Consider the following 27,009-nt stretch of genomic DNA (forward strand, 5'->3'; position numbering starts at 1 on the left):
CCAAGCGCGGGACAAAGGCATCCCCGCCGCCGCCCCCACGTCAAATTGGCGCCCGTTGAATGAGCAAGGGAAGGCGAAGCGTCCACGGCAGCGGGCTCCTCGCGGGGCGCTGACTTACGTTCCTGGGGTTTTTTCTCGGCGACGCGCGCTCGGGCAAAACTTGGAGGGTCCCTCGCGAAAGCTCGGCTCGACTCGGCGGCTGCCCTGCTCGCTTGTTCGCTTGCTGAGCTCGCGGATTACAGCGCCCTGCCAATATTCCCCAATGGAGGGGAAGATTAAGGGCAGCTGGGCCCGCCCCTCCGGTCACCTCCAATCTCCGCGGCCGCTGGAAGAGCGTCACTCGCGCCCCCTCGCCCGGGTCGGGCAGGAGGCGAGCGGAGGGCGGGGGAGGGGGGCAAAGGGGCCGGCTCCAGGCCTTGAGCAGTCAAGCGGGGCCAGCGTGCTGGCCGGCAGAGGAGGGCTTCTTGCCCGCCCTAGCGCGGCTCAGCTAGGTGAAGAGACCTTTGACGAATGTGGGGATGAGGGGGATCCAGGGGACTGAGACCACTTGTGGGAAAGTCCTAAATCACTGGAGGATCTGAGCTAACCGTGTTGGTGGAACTCCAAGAGGCAGCACAGGTAGTCCTCGATTTACAATAGTTCATTTAGTGACTATTTAATGTTACAATGGCACTGGAAAAAAAAGGACTTAGGACCGTTTTTCACAGTTACGACCTTTGCAGCATCCCCACGATCACCTGATCACAATTCAGCCGCATGGCAACTGCTTCATACTTATGACGGTTTCAGTGTCCTGAGTACAGAGGACTACTTGTATTTCAATATTGGAGGGGTTCCTACAGAGATGAGGGGGGGGGGGTCAACCTATTCTCCAAAGCACCAGAAGGCAAGACAAGAAACAAGGGATGGAAACTACGGTAATCAAGGAGAAACGCAACCTGGCATTAAGGAAAAACTTTCTAACAGGGAGAACAATTAACCAGTGGGACAGCTTGCCTTCAGTAGTTGTGGGTACTCCCATCAATGGAGGCTTTTCAGAAGCCACATCTGAAATTGTATGGAGTCTCCTGCTTGAGCAGGGGGTTGGACTAGAAGACCTCTAAGGTCCCTTCCAGCCCTATTCTGATTGTATGTGACCCTAGGTTCAATTTTTCAGGTATTTGGGGATGCCCAGCATCCGGGGAAGAAAAATCGTCTCTTTTTGCATTTTTGTCTCCAAACCTGTCGATTCATCTGGTCATCAAATCCTCAAATGAGATCCTTTACTGTTCATTGACGACTGGAGTCTGTTGAAATCAAAGGAGGTGTAAAGGAAGAAGATTCTCTTCCTTAACTGGACTGGACTGGCAGGACTTGGGCTCAGAAATAAGAGTGTTAGAAATGAAATGAGATGCTTCACACAGACTAGAACAGGAAAAGGGTGTGTGTTTGGAACGTTTGGCTCTTCTAGTACTTCTCTTTTGTCGCCATCACCATATTCAATATAATTTATATATTTATTTATTTATTTTTATTTAACAGACATTCCCTAAACTGTCCTAAAAAGTTATAGTAAAATCATATTAAAATAAACATCAGACAAGTGTTTACAATGGAAGAAGATGTGATAAAAGACATCTTATTCTGTCTCAAATTATATTCCTCTTTTAAAACTATTTAATAATAGCAACTTTGCCAAAGTGAGAATCTCTAAAGAAGTGTCCTGGGCCTGCCTCTTGGAATAAATTCTCTTAGAGATGCTTAGTAGTTCTCAGTATCTTATATCTATGAATATTTTAAAAGCAGCAGAACCGTTGCATCTAATGCATCACTGCATTTTGCAATGCCTAGACTCAAAACTTCCTAGACTCAAGAGTTGGCTTTGCCTATGATTTAATAATCACAATAATTGTCTCTGGTCAAATCTTTGCCCATTGATTTAAATGGGCTTTGACCATTGGATTCAATGGCAAAAAAAATGACAACTACTTATAGCAGATCTCTGTAGCATCTTCTAGCATTAGCCAGTCATCACTGAGGTGATAAAATTCATATCCCCATTACTATTCTATTAGTACAAAAATATTTGAATGACTCTAGCCTGTTCATAGCCTGTTCACTAACAGTCTTTAGTTGCTAGATACTCAGGCAAATGTCTCCAGTGCTGATAATATGTGCCTGCAGTGAATTTTATGTCATTTAAAAATAATGCTCTTGCCTCCAGAAACATGTCATTAAAATGCAAATGTCATTGTACTCAGTCCATTAATCCTGTGCATAACATATTGTCAATAGGAGAACTTCAGGCCATAGCAAAATAGCAAAACACGATTTGAGGTGAATGTCCTCTATGAATCCTATGACAAATAGAATGTTTTCAAATATGTTTTTTAATCCAAAAAGTAGCAATTGAAGATAAAAACCTATATTTTATTGTATTACAATTATCCTCCAGTTGGCTAATGGAATTGACATTTGACACTACAAATTAACTTCAAGCAATATAACTGGTTTTTTTGCTTTTAAGGTGGAGGCAGCATGTTGCAAAGCAATAGCTTTGAAGGCAGGTGAATGAAAGTTAGAGACCTTATGCAAAAATGGAAAATTATTTGTGTGAGAAACTTATATCTAGCTCTCACCCTCTTGCACCGTCCTATATGAACCGTGTCTCATATTTTTTTTGCTGACCTGTGGAAAGCCAGGAATCTTTGAAATTCCATTAAATATTGGTCCTCTTCTTGGGTGATGGGATGCTTCTTGCAGGAAGATTCAGCTTTTATGGAGGTTTCTTCTAACACATCACTCTACCTTAAGAACTAACCACACATCATTTGACAGTTCAATATGAGAAGGAAAAAAAAGAGGTTTTGCCATATACATTAGGGGTAACTTGATCATTCACATTGCACCTGAATTTCCAGTGATTAAAGCAGAACTGAATCAAGAGTAAGAAGAATCAAATCCTTTATAATCCTACAATCCAAAGCTGTCCTTTACACGATGATCTAAGAATAGGCAGAGGACACATGAAAAAAACTGGAATGAACTATTGCACAAATCTATTTCTTCAAACCCTGTTTGCATTTATTCTCCAAAGTTCGTTTAATGGGGTTTTACCTCTAATGAATGTTTGAAGTTTAAAAAAAAAAAAAAACTGTTAGCTTAGATGCAGGCAGGTCTGCCTGGGCATAAGAACCCTGCCTAGCATTGCACCAATGAATGTGATTTCATCTCTTGGGGTGTGTGCCTTATAGCTGGTGAACAAGGGTTCAGCTGCCCATTGAAACGGCTTCTGTGGGTTGACAATCCCTTTCTGGGTTCTCCAACTAAATTTAGATAGACTGACAAGATTGGATGAATCAAGGTAAGTAAGAGGGATTTAATCCAGATTCTTTTCAGGACTCTTTCTTTTCAGGATGTAAAAACTAAAAGCGGAAGGCCCCATTTCCTTGCTTATTAGTCTGCCCTACATGACTAATTAAATTGACCCAGGGTAGGATGGATTTTATGGCTACCTGCCCCTGCACACTATGTTTTTGACTTCCACGCCTTTAATCATCTTAGTTGCTCTTCTTTGCACTTTTTCCAAAGTGTCAACCTCTTTCTTGTAATGTGATAACCAAAACTGGATGCAGTATTCCAGGTGTGGTCTTACTAAGGCTTCATAAAGTGATACTAATGCTTCACATGATTTTGTTTCTATAACTCTCTTTATATAACCATGTATTGTATTAGCTCTTTTGGCTGCTGCTGCACACTGTTGGCTCATGTTTAAATGATTATCTACTAAGACTCCAAGGTCCCTATCACAATTACTGTTTCTGAGACAGGTTTCACCTAATCTGTACTTGTACCTTTGGTTTTTCCTGCCTAGGTATAAAACTTTGCTTTTCTCCACATTAAATTTCATGTTATTGAATAGGGTCACTGTTCAAGTCTGTCAAGATCTTTTTTGTATCCCACACTTGTCTTCAGGGGTGGGGTTGGGGTTGGAGTATTCCTGCCAGTTTATTGTCATTTGCAAATTTGATGAGTTTCTCTTCTATTCACTCATCAAAGACATTTGTAAAGATATTGAAGACTACTGGCCCTATATAGAGAGAAGTAAGCAGTCTGGTGGTGATGCTGTCTATCCCACATTTTTCTAGTTTACCAGAAAATTTTTCTAGTTTACTAGTTTAGGTTGTGGGTTTTTTGGTCAAGTCTAATAATGAAGTCTTATATGTCCACAGCATTTTGCTGGTCTACTAATTTAGACACTTTGTCAAAAAATGAATTAAGATTGGTTTGTCATGAACTGTTTTTAACAAACCACTGCTGGCTTCTAGTTATAACTTTATTTGTTTCTAAATGTTCACCGATCTGTTTTTTAATTATTTTTTCCAGTATTTTCCCAGGTATTGATGTTAGGCTGATTGGTCTTTATGTGAAGATTAATGCATAGAATGAGTTAAACAGCTCTGCTTTCTCTCTACCGCCTGTTACTTCTTTGCCATCTTCTCTCTTTAGTGAAGCAACTGTTTCCTTGATTTTTTTCTTGTTATTTATATTTTGAAAGAAACATTATCTTTGACTTTTGCTGCAAGTTTTTGTTCATTCTGAGCCTTTGCTTTCCTGACTTCATCTTCGGGCTATCTGCTAATATTCTGCCTTAGTTATGTTTCCCTCTTTCCATTTTTGGTACTTATCCTTTTTGTCTTTCAGTTTATTAGAGAGATCTTTGTACAACCATACTGGGCTCTTTTTGGATGTCTTGTTTTTCTTTTTCAGTAGTATTGCATTGGACTGGGCTTTTATTATCATATTTTTCATAGTTCCCCATGCTTTTTGAGTTGTTTTCTCCTTTAGGATTTTCATCTATGGAATTTTTCTTAGGCTGTCTCTGAGTTTGTTAAAATCAGCTCATTTAAAATGTAAGGCACTGGTTGGATTATATTCTATTGTTTGTGTTTGCATTATATTGAATTCTAATATGACATGGTGACTCTCGCCCAAGGTTCAACAAGAAGTGTTAAAGTAAAAATTAAAGTTAAGGCATTTTGGAAACTACTACATATACCTGCAGCCCTTCCTTAATAGTGGCAGAATCTCTTTGAAATTTTTGAAGCTCTTCTTTCCAGATTTTTGGCAACCTGGACTAATCCCATTAATTAGATAAGCCACTAATAAACTCAGCCATCTTTTCATTATGTGCAGAGCTCCTCCCATTTCTCTCTAGTATCTTCACAACCTCTTACATTATAGTTCTTAATACTTAACTCCAAGGAAGCTATCAACACCCTTGAAACTGAGCTGAATTATTTTCTTTTAGGGGAGGGAGGGAGGGAGATTTCTGATGCTTCATACTAGGAAGCAGAGATCACTCCTGCCTCCACTATTTTTATATTTTTCTGAATGGCCAGATTATTTGTGGGACCACCACTATTGTTTCAGTCTGATACCAGTAATTCTTTTTAAAGATGATTAGACATTTGTCTGTCGGTAGAGAGGAAAGAGCCTTATATTCTGTGGCAGGCTATAGATGCATGCCCTTAAGAGGCCTATTAAGCTTCCATAATCCCAGTATTCAGGAAGATAGTAAGAGCACCATCCTTTTGCCAAGTTTTAAAGCAACTACTGGAAGGGATTGTTTTAATTTTGGTTTCAACTACATAACCCATGCCCATTGGTCAACAGTTCAGAGATATTTCCTTACCAAAACAGTGAAACATAACTGGGAAAAAATTAGTAGAGGCAGGAGTGACTTTTGCTTCCTAGTAAGAAGCATCAGAAATCTTTTTTTCCTTCCTTCCTTCCTTCCTTCCTTCCTTCCTTCCTTCCTTCCTTCCTTCTGCCCTTCTGCCCTTCTGCCCTTCCTCCCTCCCTCCCTCTCCTAAAGAAAAATTCAACTCAGTTTTATGATTTGAAAGTAGCTCCAGTTAAGTGCAAAAATGAAATGTTCTATGCTTCTAGCATTTCTGCAATAAAAGTGTGACATCGCGATGGAACAAAAGTGATCAATATCAATACGTAGCTATTTCAAGAATTTCTATTCCAATTATTCACATCAAAATGCTACTAAAACCACAAGCATCATGTAATTTTAAAAAACTAAATAATACAATGTTAACCAATATAATACAGCAATGTAAGAACCTCTTTAATATTGTCCACTCATAGCCCTGCAGAGTACAGCACATCAGGCAATATAGCAAGGCTGATCGGTGGCCAGTTGCAGAACCACGGATAGCTCCCTGTAAACAACTTCTTACAACATGGGCTGAGACTAGGTGGCACTCTGACTACAGAGTCTCTCTCAGACTCCACCCCTATTCTGCCCTTAAAGCAGTGTTTCCAGTCTTGGCTATTTCCAGAGGTATGGACTTCAACTGTCAAAATTCTTATCAATAGCCGTGCTTCCGGGGGAATTCTGGGGTTTGAAGTCCACAAACCCACCACAAATGGCCAAGGTTGGGAACACTGCCTTAGAGGGAAAAGCCTTGTGCTAAAACTAGCTTGAACTAGCCTGGTTCGTTCGTTCGTTCGTTCATACGTACGTACGTACGTACGTACATGTGTGTATGTGTGTGTGTGTGTGTGTGTGTTTGTGTGTGTATGGAATGGAAGCAGTAGACTTCCTCCCATATTTGGGCATACCGGGGGTTGTAACACTAAAAAGATACCTATTTCCCTGGCTCAGCTGATAAGGAGGAGAACCTTGTGGCTTAGTGGTTAACACATCTGCCTAATATGTAATACAGCACAGGTTCTAATCCCAGTAAGGGTATGGCTAGCTGATGAGAGCTAAATAGCTTGAAATAGATCTATACTAGTCTCCCTTTATTTATTTATCAGCACAAATACACACACATATATATTCATTTTCACAATATATAATCACATATATACTATTACATAGCCAACATCATATTGTATTATTAAATGTTTATATCAATTCATCTTACCACCAACTCCCAAAAACAATTATTGGCTCTTCTCTCCGTACACCATATTTTTACCTTATCCATCACTTTCTTCTCCCTCTCTCCTTCCCCTCCCTACCTCCTTTCTTCCCTCTGTCATCCTTCTCTTATCTACTTCGCCTTCCTCTCTCCTTCTCCTCTCTCCCCTAGCCAGGTTCATTCTGATCATTGATCTACCAGTTCTGTGGATTATGTAGTTCTTGGAAGAGAAAGTGCAGGCTCAGTGTAAACCTGAGGGTCTCGGGCTAGGGACACTTTGACAGTTTAGCTCAAGGGCTTCCAATGTCCTGGGCTTGGTTTTCAGATTTGCTCTGGCACTTGGAAGGAGTAGCACTGATTCCTCACAAATGATGCTAGAAGGACAATCACAACTGAAGATAGAAAGACCAAATAATACATTCTGCAACTTTCTTTGGAAAAATTCTCTGGTTAGAAATCTTGCTGAAATTCTTCTTTGCAGCTAGGTGAAAAATGGGGAGAGATTGAATTTCCTTTGAGAATCCATTCCATATATTTAGGACTACAACATAAAATACCTTATTATTGAGCCTATGGATTCAATATTAGACATATACGCAACAGAATTTGTACTGAAGGCTGATCTTACTGGGTTTAAGTCCTAGCAATTTTCAGAAATCAAGAGTAAAATTTCTGACATTAGCTGCTATTCATGGAAGTATATTTTACCTAGTTGTTTTCTACTTCCCTTATAAAAGAAATTGTTTTTTCTTTTAAACAAATTGAATGGGAAGGAGTAAAATCAATGGAGATTTTTTTGTTTGCAAATAATATTTAGTGGGTGTCATTTGGAGTGTATCATCTATGGCTCCAGTCACCACAATAGGCAAGAATACATCTAAATGCTGCAATCTAACCAGTTTATTTTGCAAGAATGGAATTAAGTGGAACATGACAATACTAAGACTTAGGTTGAAACTGCCATAACCAAAAAATGAATTAGGCTGGTAAAAGAGAATAAAAGCCAGGAATCTTGTCAAAATCACCCCTTTATGGAGGCAGATATGAAGGAAATTAGTTGTTAAGGAATAAAAGGAGAAATGTCACCTGAGACAGGTAAAGGAGGCTGGGCCTCAGCACATGGAGGAGGGGTGTTTCCATGTGCTTAGGCCCAACCTCCTTTACCTCCTTCCCAACTCTCATTAACAGCAAAAGTAGCTTCATTCTTTCTTGCCTTCATCAAGGCAAAAGTAGCTGTCAGACTTGTGAATCAACAAAAGTAGAATGAGTCTTGAAATTTGCTTGCTCCATGAATTATCCAAGATCCAGACTTGAGTCTGGTAATTTTGGCATGACAGTTTAGTTGAGAAGGATGTGGGTAAGTGAAGATGAAAGTCTGAATGAGAAAGAATAAATTAACTAACTAGTAAAATTTACTACTACTTTAAATTCTTTGGGTCTCATATATTTAAAAAAAAGTTGATATGCCTCAGTGTTTGATTGAAAGTGATTTATGTGTTTTCCTAATTATTTCCTGATTATTGGCCAGGGTTGTGTGTCTCATCTTCTCTAGCCACACTTATCTGGAAGCCTAGGTAGAAAAAAAGGGGGGCTGTAAGAATCTGATTACCTCAACAGCCTGTGAATCCATGACCATAAGCCAAAGCTGGGAATGCATTCAACAGGTCCAGTTTGCATGGTCCTGTTTTTATTTTGTGTTGACTATTTGCAGGAAAGATACTTATGAAAAATTCTGAAAAACCTAAAAGTGTAGAGATAAGTCTATGGAGTAATGGCAAATTAGAATTATTATATACAGTACTGCCTTCCAACCAGTTTAGCTAAATCCATTGGAGACATATTTCTAACATTTTAATGTTGTATCTTTCTCATTTTCACTTTAAATCAAATGTTTAAATTAGGTTGAGTTATAAAATTTTTAATTTAATTTTTTTTTGGCTTTTAATTTCATTATGAAACCAGGTTAAGTAGAAAGCTACTATTTTACAGGTGAAAGTGATGAAATCATAAGCAAAAGTAGTCTTATATAACTGGAAATTTTACATTCATTTATCATATCCACCAATACAAATAAAACTGTTTGTACTGTACACATTATGAGGTAAATGCAAGTACCCAAAGTCAGGGGAAAAAATGAACTCAAGGTCCCAATGTAATCCTAAAACTGAATTAGTTAATGAGTAATGTTGTTCCATTTGTCCATTGGTAATTTATTTAAACTTTTCAGGGGTCTGTGAGGCATACTGATAAATAGAACGACTTGTGACTAGCTCACAGGGTGCTTCTGCATTTTACTGCTAAAATTACAACTGGAAACCATTCAAGTACTTCAAGATTTTATGGGCGAAGGATGTTCTGGTTACATAATGCTAATATATTTTATTTTATTTGAAAGGGTTTCTTTTTTAATTAATGATCGCTGCTGCCTTTTGGAAATCATGTTCATTTTGAGATATCAGACAAAAACAGCTTTGGGATGAGGAATTACTATAATTTCCATGAAACTGTAGGCTCTTTCTCTATATTCTACATTAAGATTTTTAAGACTACATTATCTCTGAGAATATAGAATCCTAAGCTTTTTGTACTTATTTACATAATGAGTCAGTGACATAGCATGCAATCTGTTCACACCTTGATCGAGATTAAGGAACCATTCTAATCCTAACCAGCTAGACGTGGAAAGCAATCCACTTGCTAACAATTCTATAACTTCACTTCTTTTCCATTTAACAAGTCTTGTTAAAGAAAACTCAGTATGAATCTGTATTTCAGTAAACTTAGATACATGAAATCTGGCAGTTCAGTGTGGGGAGAAATACCTGAAAACTGTACTGTTTTTTTAAGGATTTGAATCAATCGGTTTTGAAATTTATATGGCAGGGGAAAAACTCAAGAATAAATCTCAAAGCTATGCAAGATACTAAGAAAAAAGGAGGATTTGGCATACCGGATTGGGAACTTTATTATACTGCGCCCACTCTAACATGGTTAAAAGAATGGATAATGTTGAGAAATAAAAGATACTCAAATTGGAAGGTCATGACCTCCAAGCAGGATGACATCCTATGGTATGAAAAAGGATCTGAACATAAATATTTTTACAAACACTACATCAGATAGTCCCTGTTATTAATATGGAACAAAATTAAACATGATCACTATACTGAAACACCCATTTGGCTATCTACAATGGAAGCATACATACAGTCAAATGTAATTAACATGGAAAATATTGTTACATATAAAGAGTTATTGAACAGACGGGGGGTGGGGTGGAGATTAGAACTAGACTAGAATTGGCATCACAAGGGGTACAACTAGAATGATGGTCTTATTTACAGATACAATCAAGGTTTGCACAGGATAGGAAAAAGGAAGGTATTGCCAAAGATTACACAATATTAGATGAACTTCTGATAGAGACAGAAGATAGGTTGATCAAAGTGTTGTATAGATTTTTGTTGGAATATAAACTTGAGGAAGAACATGTCAAAGAAACTATGGTCACCTGGGCAAAATTTTTTGGTTATAATGTAGAATTGGCTAAAAGAGAAAATATTAGGATACTTAATCGGAAACTAACAATGGCTACAGCGTATAAAGAAAATCTGTATAAGATGTTCTATAGATGGCCTCTCCCTCCAGCACGGCTCCCCAAAATGTTTAAAAATTTGGCCCCAAATTGTTGGAAGTGCAAAAAAACACAAGGTACTTTTTATATGTGGTGGACATGCAATGAGGCAAAAATAATTCAATCATGGTTGGAACAAATGGTGGGAGATCAAATTTTGTTCAAACCAGAAATTTTTCTCTTAGGCATAATACTGGAGGGGTATAAGAAAGATGTACTTTATCAAATTATACATGTACTAACTGCGCTGCACATAACTTATGTGCAGTATTGGAAAAAAGAAAATACACCATCAGAGTTAGATATAATCAGAAAAATTTTGGCCTGTGCGGAAGTAGATAGGCTCACTCTTGAACTTAAAAATAAAGGGATATTTTGAAGTCTGGAACTGACTTTATTATTGGTATAAGTCAAGGTGACAAGACTTGAACAAACTGTAAATAATGTGATTGGATAGAAGGATAGATAATGTATTAAGTAGGCTAATAGTTAATGGATAAGATAATTTGTATATAATTTGATTGTATGGTCACTTCGACTTCACGGTACTGCACTGTTTTAAATGTAAAAACTATAAAAATATATTTCACAAAACCCTTGTACTGTGATTCCTAAAACAGGCATAATATATTTACGTATATTTTGAAACCTTACTAATCTCTCAATAAAACCTAGTCTTATCCATTCCTCACCTACCAAAATATATTGACTGAAAATCTTGGCAAGTGAAAGATTGTCCATCTTTGATTTACAGAATGATGGTGAACTGACAATAATTATGATATGTGGCTATTTTTAATAATTATGTCTCAGATATATAACTGAGATAATCATGTAAAAAGCAATATAAAAATCATTTAAAATAATGATAAAGTTAACATATTTAAAACAGTGTATGAGCAATTTTTTTCTCCATCAAAACGTATTGAGTTCAGTTTACATTTTCTATACCCGCTTATCTGAAAGTAAACACCATTGGACATATTTTACCCATTTAGAAAATTTATGCTGCTGGACATCCTACATATATAATCCTAAGTAGCTAACAACAATCCACAAAAAATGCAGTAAATAATAAAGGATCTATCAATAAAATACAAAATAGGCTTTCAAATGATCATAACAGAACACCAAAGCAGCATAACAGAGTTGCAACCAAAATCAACATCGGTTCTGAAAAGATATTCTTAGAATTGTACCAGTAGTTATGTAAAATAAGTAGATAAATGGATAGACATTTTAAAAATAAGCATCCTTCCTTTGTTCAGATTAGCTCAATGGACAACTATAAGACCAACTATTTAAAGCATTATTTCACAATTTAACATTAAAACTATAGCAAATAGCATAAGTATCATTTAAAACTCAGTTACAGTTAAAACCAGTTTTAAAAAATAACTATTTATAATACAAATAATATTATAATTTTCTATTTTTAATAAACTTATTATAGCCATTAAGTCACAGACATAATTCTACTAGAAGAAAATTCCAAAGGCAGCTGTCCCTGGTTCCAAGTTAGCTTATTTCTGACAATCCTGAGAAGATAAAAGAAGGCCTCTGAAGATTCATTCCATCATGGTCAGGTTTGTAAGGAACAAGGCAAACTCTCAGATATATGGTCTTAACTCCAAAAGCCTTTAAATCCTCCTTTCCCAATTTATTGTTCTCTGGATGCCTTGGCATTCAATGCAACTTCCATACTTTCAGCCATCTAAGTTGATTGAAATTACATGATGACGTTTTGAAATTGGTAGAAAAATGAAACTAGTTTTTAATGGCTTTTAAAACAGATGGGAAATCAGAACATAACTTATTGATAGAATGATTCCTTAAACCTGGAATTGAATTTGGAAATTCCAGATACTAAGGGGGGAAATCATAAAATTGGGGGAAAAAACCATTGAGCTCCAATTGCATGAATTTAGAAAAGTTAGATAAATCTTAACTTTTTTTCAAATTCAGCATAATAGAATTAAGATTTAACTACAGTTAAGCAATTTATTATTGTATTAGGTGCACCAGGCCATAAGGCCATACGAGCTGTGAGTGCCTCCACCTGTATACTGGACCCGTGTCCCTCCTGGCTGGTTGCCAACAGCAGTGAGGTGACACGAGGCTGGATCCAGGCGGTTGTAACCGCCTCCCTTCGGGAGGGGCACTTCCCTGCCGCACTTAAAGCGGCGGTGGTGAGACCCCTCCTGAAGAAACCATCTTTGGATCCAGCCGTTCTTAACAACTACCGTCCAGTCTCCAACCTCCCCTTTCTTGGGAAGGTTGTTGAGAAGGTGGTGGCCTTCCAGCTCCAACGGACCTTGGAGGAAGCAAGTTATCTTGACCCCTTCCAGTCCGGCTTCAGACCTGGTTACAGCACAGAAACCGCTTTGGTCGCATTGACCGATGATCTCTGGAGAGCCAGGGATGGAGGCCATGCGTCCATCCTGGTCCTCCTTGACCTCTCGGCGGCTTTCGATACCATCGACCATGGTATCCTTCTGCGACGACTGCGGGAGGTGGGAGTGGGAGGCACTGTTCTGCGGTGGTTCTCCTCCTACCTCTCGGACAGGTCGCAGTCGGTGTTGGTTGGGGGGCAGAGATCGTCCCTGAGGCCCCTAACTTGTGGGGTGCTGCAGAGTTCGGTCTTGTCCCCCCTACTATTTAACATATACATGAAACCGCTAGGCGAGATCATTCGGAGGCACGGGATAAAACACCATCAATATGCGGACGATACGCAGTTGTATCTGTCCGCCCCGTGCCAACTCAATGAAGCGGTGGACGTGATGAACCAGGGTCTTGAGGCCGTTAAGAACTGGATGAGAGCTAACAAACTGGTACTCAACCCGGACAAGACCGAATGGCTGTTGTGTTTCCCTCCCAATAATTTGGCCAGTATTCCATCGCTCAGGCTGGGGGGTCAAATTCTACACCCCTCAGATAGGGTTCGCAACTTGGGAGTCCTCCTGGACCCACAGCTGACTTTTGACCACCATCTGTCAGCTGTGACCAGGGGGGCATTTGCCCAGGTTCGCCTGGTACGCCAGTTGCGACCCTACCTGAACCGGGAGGCTCTCACAACAGTCACTCGAGCCCTTGTGATCTCTAGGCTGGAATACTGCAATGTGCTCTACATGGGGCTGCCCTTGAAGAGCATCCGGCGACTTCAGCTAGTCCAGAATGCGGCCGCGCGAGTGATAGTGGGCGCACCTCGGTACGCCCACATAACACCCATCCTCCGCGAGCTGCGCTGGCTACCTGTTGATCTCCGGGTGCGCTTCAAGGTGCTACTTACCACCCATAAAGCCCTTCATGGTAGTGGATCTGAGTACTTGAGAGACCGCCTTCTGCCGATTACCTCCCTTCGTCCCATCAGATCGCACAGAGTGGGCCTCCTCCGAGTTCCATCCGCCAGTCAGTGCCGACTGGTGACTACGCGGAGGAGAGCCTTCTCAGTAGTAGCTCCGACCCTTTGGAACGATCTCCCCGTAGAGATTCGCACCCTCACCACAGTCCAGAGCTTCCGCACAGCCCTTAAGATCTGGCTATCCCGTCAGGCCTGGGGATAAGATCTTCATACACCCCACCCGAATGTTGAATGAATGTTGTGTTTTATTGCTATTTTTATTTGTACTCACATATTATTTTACGTTCTGTCTTGCACCCCCTTCCCATGAGTTGTAAGCCGCCATGAGTCCCCTCAGGGAAAAGGGCGGCCTATAAGTGACATTAAAAAAAAAACTAAAAAAAACCAGACTATGTTCATCACGTAGATGCTAATAGGTTTGTCGCTTCTGAAATTCTTGTCCTGCATGCCATGTTTTATTTTTAGTTGTCCTTTCTCAAAAAATCAAAATAATCTGTTTAATATTTACTTTTAAGGCAGGATTGAACCATTTTGGGTCCAAGGATGTCTTCGGGTTTTAATTGATATGGCGGGAGGCCATATTAGCCCAAAAGTGGACCAAAACCAACCCAAAAATAGAAAACCTCCCAAATATAATTGAATAATAACATTAGACTAAGAATACACCATATTGAGTATTTTCCCTTTTTCTAAAATATTAACTTTCCATTTTTTGTAATGTTTGGAGATGTATCCCTGACCTTTTGAACCCTGGGTTAAGATTATATAATCTTATTGGTAAAAAATTGCTATCTATCTATCTATCTATCTATCTATCTATCTATCTATCTATCTATCTTTGCCTCATCTTTCATATCATTTTCTCCAAAACATTTTTATTTTGAAAAGATAGCATGAAATCAGTTCAGTTTCAGTTATTCTATAGTTATTCCTAATGTTTTTGTTCCATGCTAAACCAACAACAGAAAAATATAATGAAGTACAGCAGAATCAGAGAAAAATATGTAAAAAAAAAGGCCATAAAAATAACAACTACTATAGTTATCTTCTATTGAAAATCTTCAACCCAAAAGGCAAGTTTTCACTGGCCATCTCTGAATATAATTCACAAATGAGCCAAGCCTGTTTTATTCCAGCACAAATACTCTCGTCTTAGGGAACTTTACCAAAGGTTGACTTATCTAAATGTGAAATAATGGAAGAATATGATATGGGAACTTCTTAAAATATTTATAATTCTGGCAAGACTGCCTGCAAAAAATGTATTACAAAAATATTCTATAGTCAATTTTTTTTGTTCATTATATGTATCTCTCCCTTTTTCTTATTACAGCATGCCCCCACCCATTTTTATTAATATAAACCTTGTGGTTAGGCTAAGAAATAATGACTGAATCTATGTCACACTGGAGAGCTGAATGAGGATTTCAACTTGTAATCAATGTACCGTGTCTTTCAAGGGAGTTATATTTCCAAGAACCTTTTGCAGGAACTTCTAGTAATTTTTTAACTCAGAAAGGCATTTTTTTAAAATTGAAGGTGTATTTTTGTATTAGCTAAAATGAATGAGTGAGAACGAAAGTTATATTTGATTTAGTTAATGAAATTAAACATAATGCATATATTTCATAGCTTTCTCTTTCCAATATGCTATAAATTATAATTCAGCAGCAACTGTTGTGATTACTTTGGGATCCATAACCAAAAACTTTTATTCATGTGCATTTGGTCCAGTGATGGGATTCAAATAATTTAACAACCAGTTCTCTGCCCTAATGACCAGCTGGGTAGGTGGGGCTTGGTGGTCATGTGACTGTTTGAGTGTGGCCAACTCAATGTCACTCAGGTCGATGGGCGCTTCACCTTAGCTGTTACAATGTAATTAAGGTTAACCAGAGAGGCAGTTTCTGTAGGAGGGCAATAAAGATTAGGCTAGAAACAGCACCAGAATGTTTCCTTCCTGCCTTCCTTACAGGATTAGCCCTGTAAAGTAAAAAAAAAAAAGGAGATTTCTTCCAACAACCGGTTCTCCGAACTGCTCATAAAGTTAACAACCGGTTCTCCTGAATAGGTGCGAACTGGCTGAACCCCACCACTGATTTGGTCCTTAAATTAGACACCCCAACTATAACAATAGGCAATGCTGGGTATCCTCCAGAATTGAAATGCAATTTGAAAGAAAGGACAAGAGTTGTTTGGGTTGATTAACTTGAATGGAATAGATGATGTGGGCTTGTATATGTATTATAATACCATCTGTAAAATGACATTTTTACATTTCTTAATTTTTGTTGGAAGACTTTTTTTTAATTGACAAGATGACAGAAGCCAAATGAAATCTAACCAAATATATATATTTTTTAAAAAGAAAGAAAGATGTGAACCTGTATTTAAAATACATAGTATCTCATCTTAATGTAAAATGTGTCAACAACCCTTTCTGAAAACCTGTGCTAAATGATTTTCTTTTATTAGGATCCCCCCCCCCCCGGTATTATAAACAAAAGTAAAGGAAGAAGCATTCGGTGCCCAAAAGAGTGTGCTGCAACTTGCAAGAACTTCTTGATTCTTCATCACTCCCACTACTTTTTTTTAAAACCACAAACCTGTATCGTAGACTTAAGATGTTAAATATTCAAAGTGATGCAGTCACAAGATCTGTCCTTGCGTTCCCCAGCCCTATATGGCATTCTCTTATACTACACAGGCTCTTGTTCTGCATGTCTCTGGCCAAGACAAATGCTAAATGTTAATTCCAAATGACCAAGAGGAATCAAACTGGCAATATCCAGAATTCAGAAAGAGTTGGCTGGCCCAAGCTTTTTGAAGTTCAAAGTAGGCTGCAAAGCTAACAGCTGAGTCACAGGCCTCACTTGTGATCAGTTAAGCAAGACCCTGCTTTAAGTAAACCAAAGGTACCAGCACAGCTTTAACTGTTTGGAATCCACAGCCACAGCTACACTGAGCAGATGAATATCTAATCATGAATGGTGCAGGGTGACTTCAGATACCATGGGGTGTGTCTGTGGGAAACACCTGTCAGAGAAGATTATATGGCCATTGATGCTTAGGGCAACAGACACAATCGTTCAGTTGTGAAAGAAACAAATAGCAACATGCTGGACAACATCCACAGCTGTATGGGCGCTTTTCTACAAATAGTGAACCCTGAACCACACAGATTCTGTGTGGTGGGCAGACGAGCAACAACGCAGTGAAATGTATTCAAGGGTTCAAGGGTTTCTAAACCTTTGAATCTTCAGTGATCAATACTGTCGTGTTGGTTAGGCTTGGGATCTAGTTTTTAGCCAGGCTGAAACCAGAGTCTAATTTGGATAAAGGAAGCTGGGGTCAAATATCAGCTTCCGTGTCTTGTTAATAGCAAGTACCATGTACTGCAGTATACTGCTTGCTAAAAACCTTGGACATTTTGGCTAGCTTAAATTTTAAGATCTTCACTTTCTAACATCCAGAGAGGTGCCCCAGTGGGTGCTGGCAATATATTTTTCTTCAGACTCTTGCCATTCAGGTACCGGTATTTCTTTTTCATTGCCTGCTGCCAGTGTGCATTGTACAGTTTTCATTCTGGCCTTTCGTATAATGATATCAGTCATGAAAGAGAGCAAGATTGGCCGTGCTGTAAATATACATGTACTTTGCACTAATTCAGGCCAAACTGGTACGATTTATGATTTTTTTTCCCCTCCTTCTGTGACAAAATATTTGAGACACCCCTGATTGTTTCTCTGGATGGAATGGAAGCAAAAGCTGACACTGAGCTCTTCTTTCCACACGTCTTAAGCTGCTTATCTCCTGTGCTGAAACTGTCTAAAAATGAAACTTGTTTAGAAAATTGTGTTCTAGAATTCAATCTTTTCCCCCCAGCTTTTGTTACCAGGGCCCCGATTGGAAGATTCTTCTGGGATATTATTTATCACCTTACTTTCACTTCTTTGAAGACATGTGATTTCCATTGAGAGACATTTTATATGACACCCCCTTTCTGATTCCAGCTTGTACTTAACTCACTTGATCTGATGTATTGACTAGCTAAGGAGGGTGGGGTGGAAAGGAAATGCTCAATTTTTATTTTCCTTTCAGTCTTTGGGAAGGAGAGGGAACTGGCAGAGCTCTTGTCAATCTCATGAGAGTAGGCACTCCACTGTTTTCATTGGTCCATCGTGGAAGGGGCTGTCTGGAGGGGTTAAGCAGCCAGTATCCAGGTTGCAACTACTATGGAGGGCAGTGACCACTGACTGAAAGAGGAGGAGAATTCCTGCCACAGCACACAGGAGCCAGTTGGAGACAAGATGTTTACTTTCAAACTGCAGCAGACGAACTAGACTGCACCACTTGAGCCAGCACAAGTTTGAAAACAAAACTTTTGTTATGGAACAAGGAGCAATGGGCAGTGGTCTCAGGAAGAGGTGGGTATTCAGCAGCTTCTGACCAGTTCTGGAGAACCGGAAGCAGAAATTTTGAGTAGTTCGGAGAACTGGTAAATACCACCTCTGGCTGGTCCCACCCCTATCTATTCTCTGCCTTTTGAGTCCCAGCTGATTGGAAGGAAATAGGGATTTTGCAGTAACCTTCCCCTGGAGTGGGGAGGGAATGGAGACTTTACAGTTCCCCTGCCACGCCCACCATGCCATGCCCACCAAGCCACGCCCACAGAACCGGTAGTAAAAAAACAATTTGAATCCCACCACTGGTCTCAGGATGGTTGAGGTTCATGCAGTGCATTGAGAAATACTCAGTAGGCTGTTCTTGAGCCAGGATAAGATGGACATGTGTAGGACATTGTGTAGGAGATAGCTTACCTGTTAGGAAAAATTATTCCGTAGATATATTATATCGAAAGGGGAAAGGGGGGTTAAGATGGATATATGAAATTGGATGGGTTACAAATGTTGCTTTTGGTATTTGATAGATTATTTCTTTCTTTATGATTCACATCTCTAAAGTGGACCAACTTCGGAATGACACTGGGTGGCAAGCAGAATTAAAACCAATGATATAAAACATCAAACAGAATAGAAAAGAAAAGAAAACGGAGATCCTGTTGAAACAAACATTCCACCAACATTTGAAACATCCTTCAGAATGGCTCACCTTGTCAATCTGCCTTTCAAACTGGGTTTACAGATGATCTGCAGTAAGACAACCCTCCTCAGATCCTCGGCCTGACATACCCAGTCTCTAAAGAACATGTCTGCATCTTTATTATATTATTTTTTTTCATTTCTGACAAGTTTTAAATATTTAAAATTTGAGTGACCAATCCTAGCTTCTACTTACCTGAGGTGTGTACATGCAGCAACATTAATAAGTCTACAGAAAACTCTAACCATGATCCCTCCACATATGTTGGATTGCAATAATTTCCAAGCAATTTTGATCTTTGTAAATTGTGGGGGAAACTGAGTTTGCATATGTTTTCATTTGTTACTGCAATCACTCTTCCACAGACAACTGTGACTCAAGATATGTGGTTTGAAGTCCTATCATCTCCCCAATTTATAAACTAAAATGCCAGATTCAGCCAAATTATTTAAAGAAGCCAACAAAAGTTTCTGTCACTGTATAACCCTATATTAAATAATATATTTAATATATGGATCCCCATTTATGACAGGAAAAAGCATTTCCCAATTGGTTTGTGTCCTTAGCAGGGAAGAGGAAAGCAAAGGTAATACTATCCACCTCATTCAATGCAATGGAGGGGGAAGAAGAAGAATTATCCCCAGTATGATAACCCTCCAGATACTCAGAATTAATTAATTAGATGTACGGTATATGGCTGCCCAGAGGTGGTGCATTTTACATACACATATTCCCAGTGTCCTAAGGACTGAGATAAAACATAATTGTTTGGCAATATATTTCTTCTCAGAAGTAACAATTGACAACATGTTTATGAATAACATGACATAACAATTAGCAAGCTAGTTAAGTGTGATCTGGATAGGATGACAATGAATTGGACACATAGTTGACTTTGAAAATTGGATTCAGAGATTGGCAGCTTCTCCTGAAATCAGAGGAAGGTAATAGGAATAGAATAGAATAGAATAGAATTCTTTATTGGCCAAGTGTGACTGGACACACAAGGAATTTGTTTTTGATGCATATGCGCTCAGTGTACATAAAAAGACAAGATACATTCGTCAAGAATCATAAGGTACAACACTTAATGATAGTCATAGGGTACAAATAAGCAAACAGTACACATCAGGAAACAATCAATATCAGTATCAAGAAAACTGATACAGGAATTAATTTTGCAACCTGTACCTTTCAACACATTTCCTTTAGCCATTTCTATATTGGCTTCTTTGTCTCTTAGTTTATTTCAGCTTATTTTTTCCAGAATTAATCATATTGTTATCCTAGTTGTTAGAAATCATGCCGTGAACAAAGGTTACAATGTTTTATTGATATAATATCTTAGAGTGAGTATGGAACACAACAAAAACTGTAATAGTACTTTTAAAAAACATATTACCAAATTCTGAAAAAAAGACAGCTATTTGTATCACTGAAAATATGTGGGGAAAGGAGGAAACACCTATGGAATAGTTTCAGCTCATCCCTTTTAGTGACTGATGCTGGATAAAAGAGAAAGGGCATTTTCCAATACATTGACAGATTCTCAGACCTCCTGATCAAAAGGGGGAGTCTAGCAGTTGTAAAAAGTGGAGTGGCAGAATAGGAATGTATCCAAATGCAAGAATTTATTAGCATTAATATTCAGTTTAACCTGGTGGTATACATTAGCTGGAAGTGGGCGTGCTATCTAATATTTTTCTAGGGGCCTTTACAACACATTGTGCTGCCTTTCTCAGAAATTCAGCCATGTGTGTCCGTGCGTAAGTAAACCAACACTCCGTAGCCTGAACTCATTAGCTTAATTTCCTTCCTCTTGCTGTTGTTCCCATATATGGCAAATAAAAAGCAATATCTCTCTGTATATATTTTTACAGGTTTTATCCAGAATGTTAGATTACCTTTCTCCTTGTTAGCTATGCATGTGATGTACTGTATCTCCATCGTAGCTTTGTGATTTACTGCTCAGATAAAGCAAAATCCATTCAGGGTAGTCGATAGCATTTACTCATAGTTTCTGCAAATTTAACTGATGGAGAACTTCCAGGAACCAACCAATAAGGGCTCTGCGCACAAGAATTCTCCGTACCTTTTTTTGCAACATTACCTTGCAAGGCACATTTGAAACGTCAATATGGCAATACATACCCAATCATGCGGCCCTCGTCACCTTTTCATTCTTGGGCAATTTAATGAGACACTTCTTGTTATCCCAACTACGCAGGACTAAACATCAGCTTTGGGCAGACACATAGGCGTACCAAACAGTTATTCTGCTATCTATAATGTAGCCCTCCATATGATCAGAAAATTATATTTCATATTTCCATATTTAATTTCCATATTTACCAAAATTTATATCTGAATGTTAGTTTACTCCAGAATGCAATAAATACATTCATGCTCATTCCAAAATCTCTGCATCCAGTTACAAACAAATTGGCATACCAACTTTGCAAGAATATTTAGAACAATGCAAAACCTAAGGTTTTATTATTTTATATCCATCCAATGCTTGATCATTCTGAATATGCTGGTCCAATTATCATCTTTGTCTTAGCCATGGTGTTATTTCAATTGTAAATCTGAGAGCAAAATCTTTTTTATTCATTTTTTGTAGCTTACTTTGTAAAACTTTTGTAGTTGAAGAACATAGTAAAATGATTTCATATAAAACATTGGAGTAAGCAGTGTTTTGAAGTGTCAATAGATAGATAGATAGATAGATAGATAGATAGATAGATAGATAGATAGATAGATAGATAGAAAGTAAGTGAGGTGAAAAGCCCACAAATCCTAATCACTTTGTAAAGTAGAAACACTTTGGAAAAAAGTTGTTTTTTTCACTAAAGAGAAAGATCAGAAGTTCAAGGCTTGCTGTAAACTGACAAAGTGACTCTCTGATCACACATAGCAATGGCCATTCCTAATGGCCACTCTCTGAAAAACAGACAATATCTGCTTCAGTTCCTAGAAACTAGAGCAACAAAGTGCACTGCACAGGAAGTGGATCAGTATTTACATTGAAAGTTGGCAGTAGTTGCATCACCAATGTTTAAATTCTTTGAATGTCAACAAATATGTTAAGGTAGACCCTCTCTGAACTTTAGAAAAAAAAGGCTTTAGTCAAAGTCCCTATGTTAAAATGATGGGTCCTTTATTTTATTTATCTTATATTATTGATTAGCCAGACATTGAATAATATAGAATAGGCAGGGTATGAATTGTTTATTTTTCTTTGTTAAACATATATCCCATGTTTTCTGCAGACGTTCAAGGGCAGAAGTTCTGAGGATTTCCCTTTGATTATTTTTTCCACCTGAACACCCCTGGGAGGCAGGCTGGGCTCAAGAGAGATCAACTACTCCTAACTCAGCCACTGAGTTTCCATGACTTAAAATGGACCTGAACCTGGGATTTCATGGTTCTGATCCATCTCCTGAACCAATTTAGCATTTGTGAATGCAAACAGAGCAAATGAAAGGGGTAAGCAGAGGCTGAAATTGCTCTTCAACTTTCCCTCTCTATATTAATTATTGGTGGAATAAGCCCAAACTATGTTTTCTGCAATTATGGATAACTATGGATAACTATGGATAATTAAGGACCAGCTTTAATAATTTTCATTGAAGGATTACAAAATAAATTCCCATTTTGATAATTTGGTAAATTCCATGCTTTGTCTCAGAAGCCAGGCCACCACCTAACTTTTCCCCAAATTTCTCATGATTTTTGAAGTGAATTCACAATACTTCTGAGTTATCTTTCCCCCATATTCCTAACAATATAATCATAGGCCTGTTGACAAGTCTAAAGATTCCAGAAATCTTTGTCATCTAATTTGATCTACATTTGAGTAAGCCAGCTATAAGATGGCTCACAAGTGAGTGTCTCTTGATTCTACCCCCACATTCCATCTTTGGTACCTCAATTTATAAATAGGGGAGGGGAGAATGGTCTTTAGGTCCTCTTCATAAAAAAAAAGAAAATAAATATCCTCAACAAACATAATCAATGCATTTATCTAGATTTTCTTATACATATTTGTCTAAGTTGCGAAGTCGTGTCCCTATGGACAATGTTTCTCCAGGCCTTCCTGTCCTCTACCATCCTCTGGAGTCCATTTAAGCTCATGCCTACTGCTTTGGTGACTCCATCCAGCCACCTCATTCTCTGTTGTCCCCTTCTTCTTTTGCTCTCAATCATTCCCAGCATTAGGCTCTTCTCCAGGGAGTCCTTCCTTTTCATTAGGTGGCTATAGTATTTGAGTTTCATCTTTAGGATCTGGCCTTCTAAAGAGAGAGTCTTCTAATAACTTTTGTCTAATAAGTTTCCCCAAAGTGTCCAGTACTGAATACTGAACTTGACTGAGAGGCTGTGTTTATAATGGCATGGTCTATAAACCTGCATTCCAAAATATTCAATATGAGCATTGGAGGTGGGGAAGGGTGAAAGTAACCATTTGTAGAAATGGGTAGATGAATACCAGGACTTTGAAAATTCCATTAATACAATTAATCAATCAATTTGGGGGAAGGGGATGAGAAAAGATTTCCTGCAGATATTGGATCTTATTACAACTTCCAAAGAGATTCATGCTTAAAATGGCTTTGAGGTAGATGTGAAAGTGCGGGGGGGGATGCATTTACCCCTTATACTTTAGCACAGGCAACTGTGCTGGAAGGTGAAGAATTATTCAGTAAAATTATAATCCAGAGAAGTGAAACTAAGATTCACTGCTTCATATTGATCTCAATGTAGTGAACAAATCTGATCTTTGGACCTTTAAATGAATTTATATGATAGTTTTCCTCAGATATGCACAGGAGGAAATAGCTATTCACTGAAAATGGAAAAATCCTAACAAAGGTAATGGCAATCTCGCTTCCTATTTTAGCTTAATCTTCTCTATAAATAGAGTATGCATTTCAAGGGAAGGACTAAATCTTGAAAGACACAGAACATCTTTGAATGAACTTAAATTTGCCTGGGTAGTTAACTGAATCCTGGGACCTATGAAAGGACTTGTTGATGTCCCAACTGAGTTGTAATGTGTTATTGTTGAGAAATCTTATTGGAAAGCACAGATTTCATCCCTATCTTCAAATAAGGGAAAACACAGATCCAGAAAATTCTAGAACAGATTGTAAAATGACTGATCTATAAGTACTTTAAAAAAAATGCACCGATTACCGAAAGTTAGAAAGGGATTGTCAGGATTAAACTTTACCAGACTATTATTATTATTATTTGATAGCTAACTTGGTTATAGGATTTCAGGAATGATTGTATAAATAAGATAAGATAATGGTTAGCAAATTAGTTAAGCGTGACCTGTATAGCATGACAATTAACTGGATGCATGATTGGCTTTGAAAATTGTATTTAGCACAGTTTCTCCTGAAATTAAAGGGTAGTGTTGGGAAGAGTGCCACAGGAATTAATCCTGCAGTCTGCACCTTTCAGCACTTTTTAATGACTTAGATGCAAAAAGTGAGGAGATTATCTCACTGAATTTGCAGATTATGTGAAATTCAGCGTTATCTTTCTTTTGCTTGAATACAATATTGCGTTAATTTCATTCCCTCTACCACTATGTTTAAACAGGCCAGGTAAAATCATGCACTGTGTTTAAAAACTAGAAACTGTCCATCTCAACATTGCATTTTATTTTCATACATTTTACATAAGGAATTTTGGAGGCGCACGTGGTCTCTTGGTTCCTTTGAAATGTCAAAATTGGTTCAGAGTAAACTTGGACAACTTTGAAGACTCTTTATTCAGTTTGGGTATTATGTATATTTGAATCAGCCTTAGTTCACTATGGGATTCATTCACATTCAATGTGCACCCCTGATTTTCATATTAGATTATACACTGTCCCCATTAGCTAGAAACAGATTCTGTCCCTTGTAATCTGAAAGGGGACAGCTGTTGAGCAACACAGGGGGGTTTCCCCCATACAATGTTCCAAATCCTGTTTGCAAGAAGCTGCCTACAATTTTCAAAGTTATCGATTCTGTACATACCGGTACTTCAAACATTTTGTTATTTTGGCCTTCCAATATCTATATTTGTATTGAATCAGGAGATGAGTGACATGAGGACTGCCCTTTTCTGATGCAGAAGGTGGCAATGCAAGCAATGCTCACGGCATAGTACTATTTCTCCACGTAGAGCTGCCAGATCAAAAGGTTAAGCAGGAGTCATGCAATGTTTGAACATGTATTTACACACTCATCAGCCCGTATGTTTTCTTCTGCACCTTTTTTTTTTATGGGGAAAAGAGAAAAAAAAGGAATCCTTAGACCAGTGTTTCTCAACCTTGGCAACTTGAAGATGTCCGGACTTGAACTCCGGACATCTTCAAGTTGCCAAGGTTGAGAAACACTGCCTTAGACAATCTGGCTTCCTACCTTGCCTCATAATCAAAGCCAGTTGCTACCCGGGAGAATTCATTTAGCTGAAGTATCACCTTCCTATTAGAGCCCCTCTGCCAAAGAACTGGCCCCATCTCTGTTCTCCTAGAAAAGTTCGGTACACTGGCGTCATATCAGTCTAGCTTTAGATCCAGAAACCTTGCTGGGATGTCATCTGTTGACCTCTGGGCCATGTTGCTGCAGATGTAAACTGTTAATATTTAGCCACTGAACCAGAATGTGGACAGATAGATCAGAAAGGGGAGACGGAGAAATGTGTACCAGAAGCAGCATGTTCTATGTGGACTGATTTCAGAAATATGCCAAGCAGTATTTTTCCAGAAGTGGATAGTAATTGATTATTGGTAGGAGAGAATCTGTCTAATTCAGGTGATCTTCTAAAATACTAATGGAAACTAGAAAGAAATGTAAATCATCCCCACAATGTCAGTGTTTCAAATATCATCCAAAATTAAATCAGAGTCCAAGGCAGAACTTTCCTCAAACTTCCAATTTATTAATGGAAGACAGGTTGGCATATCTGTGGAAAACACGAATCTGAAAGCTTCCAGGGTTTCCCACCAAGTTGAAAGTTCATTATCTTGCCCCCCACCTACAAGTCCATCACATGGTCCAATCTTCCACTGCCACACTGGCATTTCCACCCATCTAGTTCCGGTCAGGTGCAGAGGTGCGGAGACAAAGAATGACCTTGGGCTTCTAGAAAGGAATGTTTTATTTTGACAATAACACATTCTACAATTCTACTCCTTACTATTCCTCCTCCCAATTACCCCACTAATGAAAAAGCATAGTAAAATAATAGAGAGTGTGGCAGGCCAAAGATCCTAAAAGGAATATGACTGCAGGTCTGACACCCAAATCTTCAAAAAATATGTTAATTGAATCTCCGTCTATATCAGTATTTCAGGGGTATCAATATGTATCAGTATTTGAGGGGCTCCCACAAAGAAGAGTGGGTCAACCTATTTTCCATAGCACCAGAAGGCAAGGCAAGAAACAATGGATTGAAACTAATCAAGGAGAGAAGCAACCTAGAACTAAAGAGAAACTTCCTAAAGTGAGAACAATTAACCAGTGGAACAGCTTGCCTTCAGAAGTTGTGGGTGCTTCGTCACTGGAGATTTTTAAGAAGAGACTGGACAGCCACCTGTCTGGAATGAGATAGGGCAGTGATGGCTAACCTCTTTATAAAGGCATGCCAAAATTGTGTGCATGCACTATCGCGCATGTGCCCAGACCCACAATGGAATGTGCCCCACCGTTGGGCCCATCTTTCACCCTCCCCAGGCTTTAAGAAAGCCTCCAGAACCTGGGGAGGATGAAAAACGGGCCCAACAGGCCAACTGGAAGTTCGGAAACAATCCATTTCTGCCTTCCGGAGGGCCTCCGGGGGGTGGGCAGGGGAGGCCGTTTTAGAATAGAATAGAATGACAGAGTTGGAAGGGACTTTGGAGGTCTTCTAGTTTAACCCCCCTGCCTAGGCTGGAAACCCTACACCACCTCAGACAAATGGCTATCTGACATCTTCTTAAAAACGTCCAG

The 27,009-nt window shown here is 38.7% G+C and overlaps 1 protein-coding gene and 1 long non-coding RNA gene across 3 annotated transcripts in view; one reads left to right on the top strand and one right to left on the bottom strand.

The window, feature by feature from the left end:
• Positions 1 to 243, bottom strand: part of SLC38A3 (solute carrier family 38 member 3) — a 63,915-nt gene extending 63,672 nt beyond the window's left edge. Inside the window, exon 1 of one of the 2 annotated variants that reach the window (XM_032209205.1) lies at positions 119 to 243. The gene's annotated coding sequence lies outside the window, so the exon portion shown is untranslated. The remainder of the gene's footprint in view (positions 1 to 118) is intronic. The other variant, XM_032209204.1, reaches the window with a different exon arrangement.
• A 7,458-nt stretch (positions 244 to 7,701) lies between these two features.
• Positions 7,702 to 27,009, top strand: part of LOC116503061 — a 45,407-nt gene continuing 26,099 nt past the window's right edge. The window contains exon 1 of the long non-coding RNA XR_004254647.1: positions 7,702 to 8,277. This is a non-coding gene — a long non-coding RNA (uncharacterized LOC116503061). The remainder of the gene's footprint in view (positions 8,278 to 27,009) is intronic.

This window comes from Thamnophis elegans, chromosome 2, assembly GCF_009769535.1.
Source record: "Thamnophis elegans isolate rThaEle1 chromosome 2, rThaEle1.pri, whole genome shotgun sequence".
Taxonomy (NCBI): domain Eukaryota; kingdom Metazoa; phylum Chordata; class Lepidosauria; order Squamata; family Colubridae; genus Thamnophis; species Thamnophis elegans.